At 39.3% G+C, this 19340-nt stretch overlaps 1 protein-coding gene across 1 annotated transcript in view; it reads right to left on the bottom strand.

Annotated features, from left to right (window-relative positions):
• Positions 1-19340, bottom strand: part of PDZD8 (PDZ domain containing 8) — an 86189-nt gene that overhangs the window by 8484 nt on the left and 58365 nt on the right. The window lies entirely within an intron of this gene.

The following is a 19340-nucleotide window of genomic DNA, read 5'->3' as shown; positions in this document are numbered from 1 at the left end:
GAAATATATAAAGCGTTATCAATTTAAAAGACAAGAATTTATTAACTTGGAGTGCCTTATTGAACTCGCTCTATTTTATTTCTAAAATCATTATTTTCAGGTCCAAACTTGCACATTTTGGGAGTTCACTGCAGCTTCACTGTTTACTCATCCACCGACCCAAAAGTAAATAAAAATCCAAATGTAGTAGGTGACGTTATCTGAAATTCCTACCAGAGTTTAGTGCTTGAGATCTCTATATTGATTCTTGATATAGAATACCTCTGCTAAAAATTAAAAAGTTAATTTTCTAAAGAGCATTACCTTTGGACCATTTAAAAAAAAATGTCGTCATCCCCTTTCATACTATCAGAAACAACTTTGGTGGAAAAGTTGTTTGGATCTGTCATTCAGGTAGGATTTACTAAGAATACGTAAAGGTATTTAATAGTAATATTTCTGGAAGAAAGGATCACATGCTTATAAAGGAGCTATTAGAAAGAAACTAAGCAAAGGATCTTTTAACCAAGTGAGCAATATACATTTCACTTCCTCTAGCTTATATACAGTAGGACCTTAAGTTAAGCAACTCTGTATATTGCAAGAGAAAATTATTATTGCTGAGATTTTCAAAGGTGTTTAAGGAAGTCACATAACTAAAATCACACTGAGGTCTCTTTTGAAAATCCCACCTTACCTTACAATGCAGAGGGGAGATCAGGGGAAAAATATTTCTGAATCTCCATGATTCTGACGACTGCTAAAAGACTACACTGGAGAACAGATACTGCCCAATACCTTAGGAGCTCTAACCAAAATATGAAGGAGCCTGACCTATGCTGTTTAGACAGCAAAAAAAAAAGAAAGGAAACAACAGGCCTCATTTTCATAGCAGACTATTCGTTATCCAACTGAAGCACATGGCACTCTTTAGTAAAAGTGATAGCAAAAATGACTCTGTTGGAAGTGGTAGGAAAAAAAAAATGGAATGATCCCTTCTTAACTGCATTAGGTTTGGCAGGTTTTGTAAATTTAATTGCACTCTATTAATACTCCTTTAGAGCCTTTCTGCCATCTGCTTTGATGGTTTACAGTCCCTTGTGAAATCTAATTTAGAATTATGACTCTGGGCCTGAAAGCCTGGAATCAATTAACAAAATTTGACATTTTGAAAACACAGGACAAAATGGCTGGGTTGTGGGCTGGTCTGTTAGTTCTGTAATAGCGAAGAAGAGGAAACTGCACCCATACTCCTGAGTTTCCCATCTGTTCTGATGACAAAGCAGCTAAGAAAGTTTGGTTTTCATAAGATATTTTTCTGAGAACTGCTCTTCTGACCGGTTCAAAGTGGGATTTGACAAATATTGATTATTTTTAACCCCTCTCCCCCACCTTTTTTTTAAGCTGAAAATTAGTCTCTCTCAAGAATTGGGCTCTACCACACAGGGAGTCTCTATTTTGTTGTGATGGAGCAAAGACCACTAACAGTATACAACTCTCACTTATGAACCACTACAAAAGGTGTGGTGGGGAAAGGAAGAAATGGATATGTCCAGCATAGTAGGTTCCCTTTCAGATTTCAGCCTCTCTCTACCAGCTTAATGATGTATGATAAATATTTGAATGCATAAATACCAATAATTCTAGTTTTAGAGAGCTTGCTGCTATATATCCCATTCTTAAAAGAGGCCTACCTGGGAAAGTACTGAGTCTAGGGTTTGCAAACCAGTCAATGAAGCGGTCAAATATTGTTAATTGCATATTTTTGATCAGTCAAAGATTATAGCAATTTAACTCCCTGCCCTTACTTTTTGTAGTTTTGTTGACAGAAATATTTTATTTTTGAGACATTTCTTCATGGAAAAATTGTGCCTTTTCTGTGTATTATTTGGACCTATTTGTCTTTTTTTTTTTTTTTACAATTTTTTATTGATATTAGACCAGTCAATTGACTGAACTTTATTTGACCAGTCAAACACTCAGCCTTAAGTCAAAACGTTTCAGAAAGCAGGGATCACATGAACCACACACATGCACTTCATGCAGAATATTGCAACTAAGGACTTTACAAGGGAGCAAATCAAGAGAAACTAAGTGATGCAGAGATGTTTTTATTGTTCTTCTTGTGCCTCTTTGAATCCAAGGACTCCTCTGAACTGGTGGTCTTTAAGGCAAAAAACTTTCAACAAAGAAAACATTCCCTGCTCTGAATGCCTAGATGTTCAAAAGGTAGATGCCAGCAGGGAAAACTTGGACTTCTATTCTTGACAAATGTGAATGGTGAAGACTATGGGTAAGCCAAGTATTGCTTTGAGGAATCACTTTTACCAGTGATTTCTGGAATCAGAAATGTTGTCTAGTTCATTATTATTGGGCTTATGAAGATATGCACCTAGATATGCACCTGTTCTTTTTAACAGGATCTGTTATAATGAAGCACACCAAAAGGCCAAACAAGCCAAAGGGTATCGGAATCAATGAACACTGAATGTGGGAGCAGGAAAAAAACAGCCAAGCAGGACAATATAAAGGGGCGGGGGGGAGGGGGGAGGGAACACCTCTTCCTATGCCTGGAGGCAACCCTTGCTGGAGACTTGATGGTGGGGCTGGGAGGGGAGGGAGGTGCCACTGTGCACCAGAGAGGAAGGGTTGTCCAGAACAGGGTGGTGGTGGAATGGGGGTGCAGGAAAGTCTTAGCTACTTTGGGGCCCCAAAAAAGCCACCGACAGCTGCTGCTTCAATGTGATCTGCCTGTTGGGGGCAGGGACTAGGGGGAAGGTAGCTTCAGCCACTCCCTGCAGTGCCAGTCGCATCACCCGCACCCCCCCTTTTTCAAGTCCTAGATGTGCCCATGACCACAGATACACAGATATTGTTGGGTCTGAACATGTGGGCTTTGATAAGGAGGCAATGAGTCTAATCATTGGTAGCAGAGGGCCCACAGTGTAATGAAACCACTCAAAGGAAGTCTCTTTTTAAAAAGAACAGATAGCTCCTTTGAGCACAGCAACCCCAGTTCATCTTATGCTCAGCTATAGAAGTTAAAAAAAAAAAAAAAAAAAGGAGGCCAAACAGATTCAGACCAAGCTGATTTCTTTCTGGAAACTTTTGAGAAATTCTGAGTGGCTCTAAAGCTTTTGATTTCTCCTTTTCAGATGCAGACAATGAATATGAAAAGATAATTACAGTAACTTTCCATTTCTTTGCTGATGCAGGTATGATCTATTCGGGCATTTAAGAATAGTTGGATTTCTAAAATTTAACTTCGTTTTTGGCATCAATGTGCTTGGAGACATTTCTCACTGTGGGACCATTTTATAAACTGGAAAATGCAATAAGCCGTCTGCCTGCATCATGGCTTTTTTCCCCCTTTTTGTTGTAAATTTAATTGTGATCAAATCTGTGGCTGACACCAGGTTTCTTGGGATAGGAAATACGCAAAAGCAGGATCAATGTGCTCAGTGACAGCGATTAGAACAATGGGGTTAAAGGTCATGAGAGATGGTTAACGGGAGACAAAACAAACAGTAAATACACAGAAAGGGATTTAGGGCCAGGTAAACGAACCAAACACATTAAATTAAGTTTATTTTCATTTGATTCTGTTAACTGTTAGTCCCACAGTTGCTTTTGCATGTAATCAATGACTAATTCCTCAAATAAGATAAAGAAATTTCATCATAAAAATTGGAACATATGTGATAAAACATCATCATCCTCCAGACTGGTCACAAAATAAAGTAGGTGGCATAAGGAGCATATGGAGATGGGACTTCAACTGGGGTTGGCAACTTGTGGCTTGCAGACCGCATTTGGCCCACAGAAGTCTGATCTGTTCTGCATTTGATTAATGGCGTGCTGATCCCCAGCTGTCCAATATGTTCAGTGTTTTACTAACAGTGTGAAAATCCCCTCTAGCCACTCTGGCCTTTAGTGCTCCGTGCAAAAGGCTGCTCTCCCTCTCTGCAGCCCATTTACCATCACCACCAAATTAACACTCCAAAGGCACATTTACACATGCTCCAGGGGTAGGGTGGCACTTTAATTAGAGCGGCTCTGAGAGCCACTGTAATTAAAGCACCACTGCATCTTTTGCATCAGTGTCCCCGCACTTAAAAATGGTGGCAGGGGTGCTTGAGCTAAAGCTTGTTCAATGAGCTTTAGTTCAAGCGCCCCCACCACCATTTGTAAGCATAGGGACACTGATACACAAGACACAGGAGGCTGCTGCAGCACAGTAATTGCCATGCTACAGCAGACTCAATCGAGTCTGCTCCAACATGCTGTTATTACAGTGCGTTGGAGCAGCCTCCACGCTTGTGTATAGGCACCCCAAATGGTTGCCTGCCATGGTTTTCAGTCCTTCCCAGTGCCTGGCTGCAGCTGGGGATTGAATGCGATTAAATCAATAGAAGTTTGATCTGGACAAGACAGAGGTGATAGTGGTGGGCAGACCACAATCTGGGGGGATTGGGATGTCTATCATTGATGGGGTTCAGCCTTCCTTTGTCATTCAGGATCAGCCTTGTGGTACTCCTGAATCCTGTGCTACCCTGGATCTTCGAGTGGAAGTGGTAGCTAGAAACACCTTTAACCAATTCTCTCTCACAGAAACGCTACAATGTTTTTCAGATTCGGACGCGGCCACCATCACCCATGCCTTTGTAACCTTAAGGCTAGGCTATCGCCGTACACTTTACATGGTGCTGCCCTGGATGACCATGCAGAAGCTGCAGCTTGTTCACAACATGGTGCCCTGTCTTCTGACATGGATTGGTCACCAGGACCACATGACTTCAGCGCTCTAAAGTCTACACTGGCTTCCAAAAACTTTCCAAATGAAATTCAAGGTGCTGGTTTTGGCCTAAAAGGCCCTAAATAGTCTGGGCCTGATATATGAAAAAGGGATCAGCTGCTTTCTTGATGTCCCCTTGTGACCCTAAGGTGACCCAAGAGCAATCTTCTGCAAGTTCCATCTGTGCACCAAGTTTGCTTGTTGAAAACCTGTGGGAGGTTGCTCTTGGCAGTCCCTCCTCAGCTCCTTCCCCCTCTGGCATGACACAGCCTGAGTCTGAGCCTGGACATCTTCCAGACCACTGCAAGAGCTTCCTATTTGGGCAGGCATTAACCAAGCAAGGGTAGGGTGGAGTTTTTGTTTTATGTCATATTTTAATAACATACTTGCTTTTATAAGCGAGTTATTTTGTCTCATCATCTCTGTGATATCATTTGAGCTGTCTGCCATTTGAACAAAACTGTGCCTGTAAAATTAGAGGTCGCTTCTGGAAGCATGGGTAAAAGTCTCTTCAGTCATACTGTAGGACAGTGGTCACCAACCAGTGGATCTTGGAGGCTCTTGGAGTCTATCCGAGGCTGGGGTGGGGGGGCTGAGTGCCCGCGTGCATGCATGTGCCCCAACCCAGCAAGTCAGTCCGTGGGGGAGGGGGCTAGATTGAGACCCCCCAGGGTAAGTGACATGGCCGCAGAGGCAGGAGCAGGGGTAAGTTGAGTGGGGCCCCAGCTGGATGGGCCTCACCTGCTGGGGAGGTGCGCTCCCAAATCATTTTTTCTCCCTCTGTCTCAATCTGCTCCCCGCTTCCTTCCCCACAGACTTACGTGCTGGGTGGGAGATGGGGGAGGTGCTAGTGGCCACGCACGGTAGATGTTGGGTTGCTTTTAAATGCCAAAGGTGATCTCGTACTTAAAAAGGTTGGAGACCAGTGCTATAGTACCGTAATCAGGATATAAAATGAACAGTATCTTCTAAAAACTCAGCTTAAGAATCAAACATTGGTTATGGACTGTTCTAAATTTTCTTTTGTAGAGATTCAAAATGGAAATGTAAATAAGGCTCATCCATTAGACCTTTCAAGGCAAAGCAAGGTCATCATTTTAACTAAACCTCTGGAACCTTAGGACTATACCGGAATGAAAACCTATGACATACGCAGAGGGAAGAGATCGTTAAAAAGAGTACAAGCTGTATGTTGTTTTCAACAGTCACATGAACACTGCTCGTCAGAAGTTTAATCGCATTTCCCATAACACATGGGCACATGTGTTGGTTAGTTTTTTGAAAGCCTTAATAAAAATTAAATGCAACTGTTATAAGACAAAAACAATATTGATTTCCTCCCAAACACAGATTTTCTGGAAAGTCCTACTTCAGTGTTTTTTGCATGAGCTTTTGATAAGCTTGACATTTCTTTTTGTTGCTGAATTGGCTTTGTATGCTAAAAGCCAGCTTTTATAAATGATGGATATTCAAAGATATTTTTCACTGCATGAAGATAAGAACATTTTTGCAAATAACTCTTACTGACTACTCACCAAGACATACATATTGATTGTTAACTATGTGGCCTTTAGTATAATTAGCAGTAATTATATCTGAAGCTGTTGTCATTACTGAGCCAGATGTGCATGTCACAAATTATTTGAAAATAACTATCACTTTCCTCACTTTATGGTGATTGACAGCATTCACAATAGTTTTTCAAAACATGTGAAATATTATGGTTGAATCTTCAAACTATTGTTTTCCAAAGCTGTGGAAAAATATAGTCATGTGGCTTAACATAGTTTTACAAAAAGCAAAAATGAAATTAAACATAAAAGTCCATAAGTTCTCTCTGAAAGTAGAGCTGACAGAGCAGGAAATAGCATAGATATTTTATACTGATGGTAGCCAATTTTTTTGGCAGGGGTGCCAAAAGTTAAGCAGTGCCCCCTCCTTGAGTGCCACTCTGAACCCTCTCTCCACCCCAGAAGCGCAGCCAATTAAGCTTGCACTATGTGGCACTGAAGTGGAGGCAGAGCCCTGGCCACACGGAGAAAAGCAGGGTAAGTGTTAACATCCGGGTTCAGGTTAACCCTTCGCGGGCTCCGTAGCTGCTGCAGTTTCTGGTGAGCAAGCATCTAAAGTCCTGAATTCAGCAGTGGCTTCAGCGCCTGGGAAGCATTAACCTGGATCTTGGCTGTAACACTCAGCATCTCGTCTCAAGTGTTTGCCTCCCATCGCTGGAGTGCCCTGTTCCCCGTCTCCATTTCAGCACCTCCTTTTATTGAGTGCTCGTGGCTCACCTGCCACACAGCAACTGCAAGTGCCACTTGCACTTGCCCACCCCTGTTTTATACTAAAGCACTGATGTCACTATTGGGGAAGCAATTGCTTCTCTTTCCTTGACTTGATCAATTTTTAGCAAAATTTCTAAAATACTTTATCAGCATCCCCCTCTAAAATTAATATCCAGACTTATACTTCACAAAGTATGCTTACTATATGTTCCTCCAGCACTCCTAGGAATACATTACAGACCTCTAGTTCTAGGCAAAGGGGATAGGGAAGGGATCAACAATGCACTGTGAGATAATATCCAGGTGTACTTGACCCCCTAAAAGCCTTTCTTAACAGATACTCAGTGGGGATTGTGACCTACAGGTTACAAAGCCTGTCCCCCCCTGGCTGGTCACAAAACAACGCATCTATGGGGCCAGGGAAAGGTCACTGCAATTCAGCTCTGCAGCCTTCCCTTCTTTACTATAGAGCCGTGGTTCCCAACCTTTTTTATACTGCAGACCAGCTCGGCAGCGGGACGGGGCACACAGAGCCAGCTGCCTCCCTCCCGGGGCTGCCCAGCCACCCAGCTTTAACCTCACACGCGACTGCCAGCAGTGGAAACCGCTCGCCCTGGCGGCCAGACGGGGGTCCGAGCAGGGGGGCTCATCCCGTGACCCAGCAGTCAACCCTTCGTGGCCCAGTGGTTGGGAACCTGTACTACAGAGCATCTCCACCATGAGATGCCAAGGACAGGAATCGAAGGAACAATTTTTCACAGAAATCCTTTGAGATAAAGCAGCCCACAGCAGAGCCTTCTCCCATCTCCAAATTGGAGACAACTTCCATTGACAGAACAGGACAGAAACTCCGTGCACCTGGAGGCCAATTAAATCCGGCTTGTTTTACAGAAAGCCATTTAACACAATTTTCAGAAATAAATTAATTCTTAATTTAATAGGCTATTTTTGAATTTATTAGGGAACTAGGTACCCCATCCAACTGAAATTCAACAGGCACTGGCCACTTACTCCTGTCTGTCTGAAAATTATCCTCTTAAAGTTTACATTTCTTTCACCATAACCAGTATTTCGGCAAGTGTATTGGTGAAATCTGAGACAAGACAGTATAAAAATAAGAATATATTACTGGATTATTTTGTATCCATTTTCTTACAAATCATGAAAGAAATTTTCCCTCCGATTTGTATAATAAAAATAATTCTGACTAAAACTTGCGTCTTTCCTGAAGTCTTTTCTTTACCCTAAAAATGTACATATCTGGTAATTACTCTAGAGCACTTAGCATACACAGTGTTTGATAATTCAATACAACAGACTGCGTGTATTGGTGTTCTAAAATTAAGTGCATTTCATGAAAGTTCCTGTTGGAAAAACACAACTCCCAGAGAAACCAGAATGTACTGGTGATTTATATGAACTTAAACGTACCGGAGAACTCTCATTATGAACTAGGCTATGAAGAGAGGATGACAAAAGCAAGGCACAATTATATAAAGCAACATTAATGAGCTTGAAAAGTGAAGACAGAAATGAAAATTGGAGCTTTCATTTTGCAACGAGGCCTTAAACAAGCAACTCCTAGCTGATCTCCTCGTCTAGGCTGAATTAAGAAAGATGATTCTTACATACACCCACACGCAGAATTTTCAATTTCATGATATTAGCAGCATACACTAGCTTTATAGTTATGTGATGTTTTCAGTTGTACGAGCATGAGATTTAAGCTGGGGACTAAAGCAAGCAACTCTCAATACTGGAAGGAATTTCCAATTACATGTGATACCAGAAAGAAAAATTTAACTTCCAAAAACAGACTCATTTCACGGATGGTGAAACTGAACCATGATATTCCTCCACCAGGAAACATGCAGGGTAACTTCCTCAAGAAGCCTGAAAATTCAGCTCAGAGAGCATTTATTACACTAAAGAAAATGTCCTCACATTTACTGAGAGTCCTGACTTAGTAATGAGTCCTTTGCTACTTTTAAACAATTGGTAAAGGCAAGAGAATGGGCATTCTTTGATAAATGGTGTGCTATTTTATGGCTCTTCAGAAACACTGTTACTATTAACTGTAGGAAATACAGTATTCAAAGACACACTCAAAACCTTGAGAGGAGACCTAACTTCTTTGAGCTCAGGTAGGTAGCCTTAGAGCTGGTGTTGGCCCAGGTAGCTGAACGAGATCATTTCTTTTCCTTGGGAAACACCGGCCCTTTGAAAAAGCCACATTAACAAAAGACAGTTTGTACTCTATTCCTGGTTACCTGCTAACAGAAGTATGCCACAAAAGACAAAACAGCTTTAGAAGCCACTGAGAACAGAAGGTTGAAGCACAGATTTAGACTCCATTGACATTATACTACATAAAAGGAAGTTTTTCAACATAGCCCCTTACCTTGCCTCTTCCCCCTGAGAAACCCAAGGCAGTGCACTTCCTGTGGAACATTAGGGATAGTCAGACAAGTACTCTTTTTCAATGTGTTTACTGTATTACTAAGTTGATGAGGTTTTAAAACTCTTATTCTGCAATTAACAGTGTACGGAGGAACTACGGTAACTAAGAGGCCCTTTGATGATTACAATTAAAGCCTTAAAATCACTTATTCATTAAGTAAGGAAAAGAAGATTATGTGAAGTCAATTTAACCCCCCCGCAAACTTCCATGCGTCAGGTACCCAGCAGGGCTAACAGGCCACCAAAGCTGTATTCTATGTCATAATGCCTTACATTCTGGACTGGGATGGAAACAAGCAATAATTCATTAAAGCTATGACCCTGAAAACACTTACGCACATGCTTAACTTCATTAACGCAGGTTATTCTACTGCAATTAAATTTGACTACTTGGGCTAGTAAACTTAAATACAAACACGTCTGCAGTATAAAGGCCAAAAACTTCTGACGTCAAAGTGTGAACATGTTAGTTGGGCAGAACGGACTAATCATTATGGAATGAAAAGGGTCTCCGCACATTCTTTTTTCTCAGTATTTGTGACACATGAGGAAAGCCAGGGCAGCTGCTACAAAATACTATTTAAATACTGCAGTTTTATTGTTCAGAAAAACAGTGTCCGTGACATGCAAAAAGTAAACTGTTTAGCAATTATCATGAATTGCTGCGACACTCTAAACAGCAATTACAGGAGTTGAATAGAGGAGTTAAAGGCAAACAAGGCAGCAGGCAACCTGCATTTAACTTCAAAATAATGTCAGAGGCAGGTAAAATGCAGACCTTCAGCTTTATGTGCAGCTCTTCCTTGGAGAGCAATTTAGCAGAAACACCAATATAGCTCTTCTTTAAGTGCTGTAACACACTGACATCCTTTTAGTCTTTATTAAACCCAACTGTGATGATTTCCCTCAGCCCTGAAAAAAATGGAAAAAATTGATTTTTTTCAACTCTGATATTACCGATTATGCATTTGATAGAAAAAAAGGCTTCATCTAATATTGCTTGAGCATGACTTAGTCATTATATGAATATTTTGTAAAAACCTCAGGAAGTTTAACAACAAATATGAAAGCAGGTTTGCAGAAACTGAAAAAAGGAAAACATCTGTGAGAATAATTTTGGATTTCTAATATTAGGTGCAAGACAGAAGCCTAATATTAGTTCCCCTTTCAATAGATTTCTTATAGATGCTTGTGATAATGTTCATATAGCAGATATCGGCAAAGAACATCAGACGAACTTTCTTCCAAAAGGTATTTTTTCTTCTCCATCTGTTTAAAAATGTATATACAGGAAAAAATGAGTATGCCTTTTACTAACATAAAGTCTAATATTTTTAACTTGTTTTTAAAACCACTCATCTTGCAGAAGGACAATATGACATCAATGCTCATCTTTGGAAATTTTCCCTTCAATTCCAGTGATCATTCTGTTTTCCTATTTTAATAAGGTATTTGCCATGTAATTAAAATGCGATACAAATAAACTTTCCAAAGAGGGGAGGGGTGGAAACGGAAACGACACACAAACACTCACAATTAAAATGTTATTGTGATTTTTAAAAAATATTCTTAAATTTCCAAATGCCCTTGAATACATCTACTGGTGATACTGTTACATCCCTTCCTACTGCATCTTAAACTACCACATTTCTAAAGAAACAGATGCAAAGAATAGCATACTGGATTGGTTTTGCTGTGGTTGCCAAGCAAGGAGTTTGTAACCCCCCCCCGTTTAAATTAAGTAAATAAATAACTTGTAGAAAGTTATTTGAGCATTTCCAAAACAACAGCAACACATACACAAAACAAAATCAGTCACCCCATTAAAGGTCTTGGTCATCGGGATCTAAGACTTAGTAACAGTCTTGGCACAACTAGTCAAGATGACAAAAGTAAGAAATATTATCAGTTTGAATGGCTGAGAATCAGACTGGACCAGAGGTGTCAATCTCACCTGTGCTCCCAAGGCAAGATCCAGATCCCAAGGGACCTCCTAGGGCCAGATACAGACCCTGTGGCAGGGTGAGTGGCGGTGGCTAATGCAGCTGTCGTTCACCTTCTCCCTTGCCACCCACTTCCACCAACACGCATGCCCATCAGGGCTCTACAGCTGGGAATTTGGTAGCAGATCTTGACCTGGCCCTGAGTTTCTAGCCCCTCTAGGAGCCTTGCAGGCTAGGTAAAATGGCCTAGACCAGAGGTATCAAACATACTCATGAGCTAGATCTGGCCAGTGGAGCCATTTCGCCTACTGGGTCTGCTATTAAGCTTCTGAGACAATTAACATGCAGGCTCCTGAGAAATAACTCATATAAGGCAGCACTATACGCCTTGCCCAGAAAAAAAACTACATTTTTCACTAATTCATATAAATACTATTCTCAGCATACAGTATTTCAATATCACATGTAGTCTGCACGCAACTTCTACAGAAAAACAACCCCCACAAAACAACCTACCCATTCAATTTAAAATAGCGCAGAACATGGATGAATGCGGTTTGAGATTCTTACAAATACACAGATCAGACCTCCTGACCTCTTGATGAAAACCGGCGTTCTACTATGAGGGTTAATAAAACGGCCTGAGTGATACTACAGAAAATAAGACAGCAAGCTTATTTATCTGCCAAGTGACCAGATCACTGTTTCAAAATCAAAATTATATCAAAATAGTTCATGTCAAAAGGAATGAAAACATGCCAAATAAAATGTATCCACATAATTAGGGTTCTTTAGAAAGTTTATCAAATACTGGGTAGTATGAAAATGAATGGTTACTGTAACATTAAAAAGCTAAGATCTCAGTGTTATGAGACATTATGAAAGCTTGATTCTAACCACACTCTGAATAATTACTGTTAAAAGGTCAAAATCTGCAATACATTGTCTCTTTTCTATTAAAGAAAAAAAGCACCTCACTGAGCCTCTAGAAATCTTGACTTGATAAACACTGAAGTGCACGCACACACACAGAGATAGGCACAGTAAGGAATGTCTTAGTCAATGGTTGTGTGCCTATTTATGGTTATTTCACTGAACGTAACATGTCAAATCAATTTGTTTATGGTTATAGGGCACAAGTCGCTGCCAGGCAGTGAAACAGCAGCTCAATGTCACTCCTAATTAGTAGCAGCAAGAAGACAATGCACCTAGGGCCAGAGTTTCATAATGTTACCATCCGTCACACGTAAAAAGTTGCAACAACAACTATAATTGAAAAGTCCTTTACGTCAATTAAGTCCAAAGCTGAAAATTCACTGTGCAATAATACGTATGAATATTTACTTAGAAATGACTTGAATAAAGACACTGCCATTTTGGAAATTTCTTTCCAAACATGAACGAGAGCACCGATTCATCAGAAGGAACATGAAGAACTGAACTTCTTCACACCAATCCCCATTTACAGCAAACAGGTTGTCAAACTTTCTGCCTCAACACATACAAATAGGATGTGAAGAGCAAAAGTCTGGATGTTTCTTGGTCTTTCATTTCCCTTTCACCATAATCAATTTGGATGCATAATTAGATAACAATAATAGGATTCTGTTCCTTGTAATCAGAAGTTTGCCTGACAAGGAAACAAAGTTGATAAAACTTCTCAATTTGTCTGTTGAGCCAAAGGACTTTCATCTCTAAGGTATAAAAAGTTTATTTTCAACAAATACTTAAAAATACCATTTATATCACAAGCTTTTTTTTTTTTTTAAACTTGGGAGGGGATTGTGCATTATTAATGCTCTACAATAGTGTTTTAAAAGGAAATCTAGTTATCTAATCATTTTTTCCATTGCCAGTGACCAACCAAAATGACTTTCTGGAGGTGGTTGGGTAAGAATCCATTCCATGATGAGGGGGAGAGAGACTCTTCCAGGAATAATCTCACTAGGAGTTCCCTCAACTGACTGGCTGCCTGCCACCTGTGCAATCATTCACATCTCCCCAGCACACCTATGGCCTTGCAAAAACCTGTACACCAATTCTGTATGTGCACCTCCACTGTACCCAAGTACAATTAAGAATGGAAAAAGCCAGTCTGAAGACAAAACATCCTTTCTAGAGAAAACAGTTTACCAATGTTGAGTAGTCTAGTTCTATGACTATTAGCCTTTCTGTAATAATTAAACTATATCAATTCCCAATGAAAATTTAATAAAGAGAGAGGCTTAAGAGTAAAAATGTCCAACTTTTCAGTTCTGCTTTTCTTTTCAAATAGAAAATGGGACTTGGCCGCTTTTTTTTTTTTTTTTAAACCAACCCTGCTATGCATTTCATTTTTCAAAACAAAGTCTCTTGGGAGCTACGTCACTGCAGAACTGACTTGGAACCATGAGAAATTACCTTGTATCAAGGTATCCATTGCATTCAAACGGCATCACTGAAAAACAAACACGGTAAGTCAATGCACTTTAAAGAGCAATCCAGGAAGAAGGTGTCCAATTTGATTTCTTTCCAATGGGAGTAGTGGGAACTCAACTTTAAGGTGGAGTTGGATAAATTTGAGAAACATTATAATATGTGATGCCTGACAGATCACAGGACTGGACCTGATGATATAGCTTGGTGTTCAAGACAATTCTTGTCTCTCAGTTACACTGGTACAAATTAAGTCCACTAAAATCAAGGATTTACACACCAGCAAACCTGAGAAAAAAAATTTGGCCTATGCATTGAGACAACAGAGATATCAGGCAACAAGTCAAATGACTGATGTATTATTAGAAAAAAACATAGGTATTACCATCAAGTATAAATTTAAATATTTATCTTCCCAAATATACCAGTACTAGGTATCTGCATCAGGTCTGAATGCATGAGGGTTTTTTTAGCTTGTTTGGATTTGAACAATAATTTTTTGACTGTGAAAAGCTTTATCAATGCAGAAGAAAATGTGTTCGCAGCTTGCTTTTATTTGAAGGCTGGACGTCCAATGGTGCCCTATACCAAGTCTGCCGAGATTTAAGGAAGCAGGCAGTGTCAACAATACTAGAAAGGAGCTGACTCCCCTCAATTCATAAAAATGGTAAAAATGGAAATGCACCCAAAATGGTGCATTATTTGCAAAAGTGCCATCTTCACCAAGTCCTAAACTCTAGCCCTAAAAGACTCCCTCTCAAATAAACATAACTCAGAGCTTTTGGATGTACATCATAATTGGGTACTAAATACTTCTGCCTTTGTTCACTTACGAGTTATTTTAAGGTAAAATATTTTTTCTTTTCCTTTGAGGTTTCTCTACAAAAAATAGTCGGCATGATTTTTGTCACCAATTCTTTGAATTAAATTTTTTATAAAAATGCAGTTAAAAGCAATCAAGTTGAAATCAGAATATTAAGGTTCTGAAGATAACATATATGCAGCCTGATGAATGGTTAATAGCTCTTAAAGGTAAGATGTATGGAATCAGCCTTCAGCTCTATCAGAACTAGTTAGTGCAACCACCTACTCTCCTTATAGTTATGGGAGAATAAGGACTGTGTTAATTGACCGTGAGCAACTGATACCTGTTCTTCCACAAAACAATACATCTTTCCAACACAATCCAAAACAAACTGAAGAACTATTAAAAAAGTGACATATAATAATCAGATCTTAGAGGAAAATACAGAGGACAGGAGCAGAAGCCTATAATCATCTGGGCCTGCGGACAGCAGTCTGCCTGTCACCATCTGAGAAAATTGCTGCAAACCACATTTCTTGGTTCTCTCTGGCCCCCAACCTTTGGGTTGCTAAAGACTGTTGAAGTTTATGTTTAAAAAAAAGAAAAGAAAATCCAGGCTCCAAAAGCCATAAAAGCAGCAGCTGGGACTACACTGATATACTTAGTCTCTGGGGTAACAACAGCCAGACTACTGTTACAGGACACTGTGCTGCATAAAGGTAGGAAGCACCCATTTCGGTTTGTCCTGTGCAGACACTGACAGAGTAAAATGTTTAAAAATAATAATAAAGGTAAATCACAATACTAGTAATTTCACATTTTAAAAAATTCTACAAACATAAAAAACAAAGAAAAATGAGCATTACTGTAGACCTTTACACTTTGCAGAAAATGTGAAAATCAAGTTGTTCTTTGAAGTTAACTTGACAGTATAAAATTCAGCCTGTTAGACTGTGGGCAACACAACCTATAACTACATAAATAATATTTTTAAACCCTTAAGAAAAATTGTAAAGTGATCACATCATTGCTGTTTGAACTCAAAAGCCGTGAAGAAAGAAAACCTACTGTATTTGAATTATTACCCTGCAATACACTCACATTTCATCTTTTTAAAATCCTATTGAAGTCTCATTTTGTGCTTTTGATTTGTAGCTAATTTAAATTTTATTTGGGCCTTCCAATAAGAATTGAGCTCTAAGTAAAGGATGTTAGGCAGAGGTTGTTATGGAAACTCTAGCAAGTGCGTGTGCTGGTTTTGCCCTTTTCTGTTACTACCTGCAACAAAAAAGCATTATTTTTCTGTATCGTGTAAATAACACTGAACTGTGCAGATTACTTACCATGATGCACCAGTAAGTTGCTTTATTTCCTACTGACAAAATTTGCCATCCTTCAAATGTCAGGAGAAAATCAAGAGAACAAACCCATGTTTTCATCATACAAGGCTTGCTTTTCTTGTTGATCTCTCAGGGTTCATAAAAATACCGTTTGACTTGCATACTTTAATGCCATCTGAAGAACAGCATAGTAAGATAATTAAAACCAAAAGAACGCTACACTACATTGCATTCCGGTATTTATATGACTTAATAGCTTAGATCCCCAGAGTGGGACTATAACTTGATTTCTATGCTATTTTATTGCAACAACCCTTGGATGGATTGAATTGGAAACAACCTTTTGCATGCAGCATAGTAAAGTTAACAGCAGTGGGTAAATACAGTATTATTAAAAAGTGATGAATTGCAGTAGTGTTTTGTTTTATTATTAAAAAACAATAATTAAGACTGTTTAATTATTAAACAGTCATCATTTTAGAGCATGAAAAAAATTAATTTACTTATGGGACACCTGCATGTCTTTCACAACAATAATTGGTTGTACTGTAGTTAAGTGCTCTTACATTTGTGTTTATAATTTGCATTTATAATTTTATGAATCACTGATACTTCCTTCAAAAAGGAATTAGATATTTCAGTGACACCAACAATATTCAAAGTTACCAGAATGAACTACAAAACATTTGAGAAAAGATATTACACCTTGTGCTCGAGGGTTTAAATGTTGATGGCAGGGTGCAGACAGTCCTGTATGGCCAGATACAGACATTATACTTGTACTAGTATAAGAAATCAGAAACCGGGCCATGCCTGTAACAGAACAGAAGTCTGGGACACAAAACCAGTCTATACCCATAGCAGAACAGAAGTTAAACACAGAACTAGTTTTAAAATGGCAGAACCTGGTCTAAGACTTGCCCCCACCGCCACCCCAACCAAAGGGTGAATGCGTGTTCTGTTTGCTACTGACCTAAACTATGCTGGTTATAGGAAACCATATAATTCAGATCAATTCCATCTTGGACTTTCTGAATGTCTGACACCAAGCCCAAATGCCTTTTGTAGAGTTCTTATGCTGGATCACACAGACCCCTTACATAAACCCCTGATCAGTACAGCAACACTCATATACAGGCGCACGTTTTAAAGTAACCTTAAGAATTTAATTTCCTCTGCTGATTTTGGGTGACTTCTCTTTGGCCCAGGAGAGAAGAACCTGTGATTATTTTTATTACCATGAAGGATGGGTGATTCTATACTGGACCTAAAGTGGTTAATTTTCAGGTTACTACCTTTATCAAATCAATTCAGAAGGGGAAAAGGAGTCTTTTCATTTAAAAAAATGCGTAACAAGGTAAGATTTTGATTATGTAAGTAAATAAATAAAATCAAAAACCTAGAACCCAAGAAATAAACCTTGGTCCTCTCAGTAATTACCAAAGCAATGGGTGCACTGGCTGATCACGTTAAGGCGCTTTCTTCCATGGGATGTTGCTGTCTTCCAACTGTTGATGGCAGCAAAAGGCACCAAGTTTAACACAGGGGCATTGCCAAGGTAATTTCTTTATCTTTGCCACTAGAATGTTGGTACTAGTTACAATTTTGAATTACAAGCTTTAAAAAGAAAAAAAATTTAAAAGCGCACAATAAACCTGACTATAAGGGAACTGAAAATAAACCTTACTAAACACTTAAGATACCAACACCCCCCCCCCAATTATTTGTTAAGTTAAATCAATTGCACAAAGGTACTTTCACACTTACAGTACATGATAATTATCAAGCAGGGATTTTATTACGCTAACTATTCAAAATAAATGGAAGTGACACTGCTTACCTAACTGAACCAACCAAAGTGTATAGATAATGAAGACCACTGCACAGAAATAATGCGTTTTGCATGTGTAAAATCTATTTGCTCTCAATTTGCATGTCAGCTACATGACCTTTGGGCAGCAGGCACCATTTTAAAATGCTTGCTCACAATACAGTCACCAAATGACTGTTCAGTTTAAAAACTTAATAATTTTCCTAACCTCTGTTCTTCTCAGAAGCTGATGTGTATGATTACCCCTTAATCAAAGTGCAGCTTAAATTTTGGACCTCTTCCGTGCAGTTTTATTCAGTAATTTACTTGCAATTCTTTTACAGTCTGGATAGTAATCCCCTAACAATACCTTCCTGTTTTAGCTTTCCTCTATTGCTAGGAATTAAATTGTTTTTATAAAAATCATATTGTTCAAACTATATTAATACCCATGTTGTCACAGTTTATATTCAATTACATACAATTTTCAAACCTCAACCTAACCTGTTAAGTAGGCAGTTACTATCACTAGCAGTAGTTGAAAGAAAAAAGATGCACAACTACTAGCTTTCAAAGCCAGAATTTTATGCAGGTTTCATGTGAATGGACCAATTCCTTTCAAATGTTTCTAAAGCTACTGTAAAATTAAGTTTAAGCAAGCCAATGTTCATGCCAGTTTACTTCATCATATAAAGAATTATGGGAAAAAGGCAATCAAATTCACATATTGCATTTGTCGTGCTACTTTGACCAAATACGTGGCCAAGTATATTGTTACACTGCTGGAAATTTAAGTCATTCTATATATTAGATTTATATCCTGCCATGCAAGTTTCCTAACCTCTTTGTACCTTAGCACAAAACAGGTTAGGTTCATTCATACCTCATCACACAACACACGAGTTCTCTGTACAATTTAACTTCTTTTTTTGAAGAATATGATAATCTACCAGGCAGGTGAAGGAGTCGTGATTTAAACATATATTGCAACTGTAGGTACTTGCACTTCTCCAGTTCTGCTCCGTGGTGGAGAGATGCCAGATCAGCACTGGATTTCCTTAAGCAGTTCCCCTTTCACCTACTGCCCCCATTTGGCGTGTATCAATAGGGAAGGAGGTCGCAGCCTTTTTCTTAGGCATACTTCCTCCTGACCCCAACATACCTTGCTCCTCGCACCAATCTCACCTTTGATCTCCCCTCTCCACCCGCCTGCCCAGGTACCCACAAATGCCCTTTCCACCAGGATTTCTGTGGAGCAAACTCTAAACAGTGTAGGGCGCCACGCAGCATCAGCAAGAATCCAGTGGGAGATACGTATGCCAACTCTGTCCCACTATGATACTTTGGGAGTTTGTGGAAGGGTAGACTCTTCTACGACTACTCTCTATTCATTCCATGCAATTCCAGCTCCTGAAACATGACCAGCGGAGAAACTAATTTCTGTGAAAGTCAAATTCTTCATTGTGGCTAGAAACTGTTTATTTCTAATGACGAAAGATGAGAAGATAAGC

This window comes from Alligator sinensis, unplaced genomic scaffold (genome assembly GCF_000455745.1).
Source record: "Alligator sinensis unplaced genomic scaffold, ASM45574v1 scaffold527_1, whole genome shotgun sequence".
Classification (NCBI taxonomy): domain Eukaryota; kingdom Metazoa; phylum Chordata; order Crocodylia; family Alligatoridae; genus Alligator; species Alligator sinensis.
This window is presented reverse-complemented; position numbering and strand designations above follow the sequence as displayed.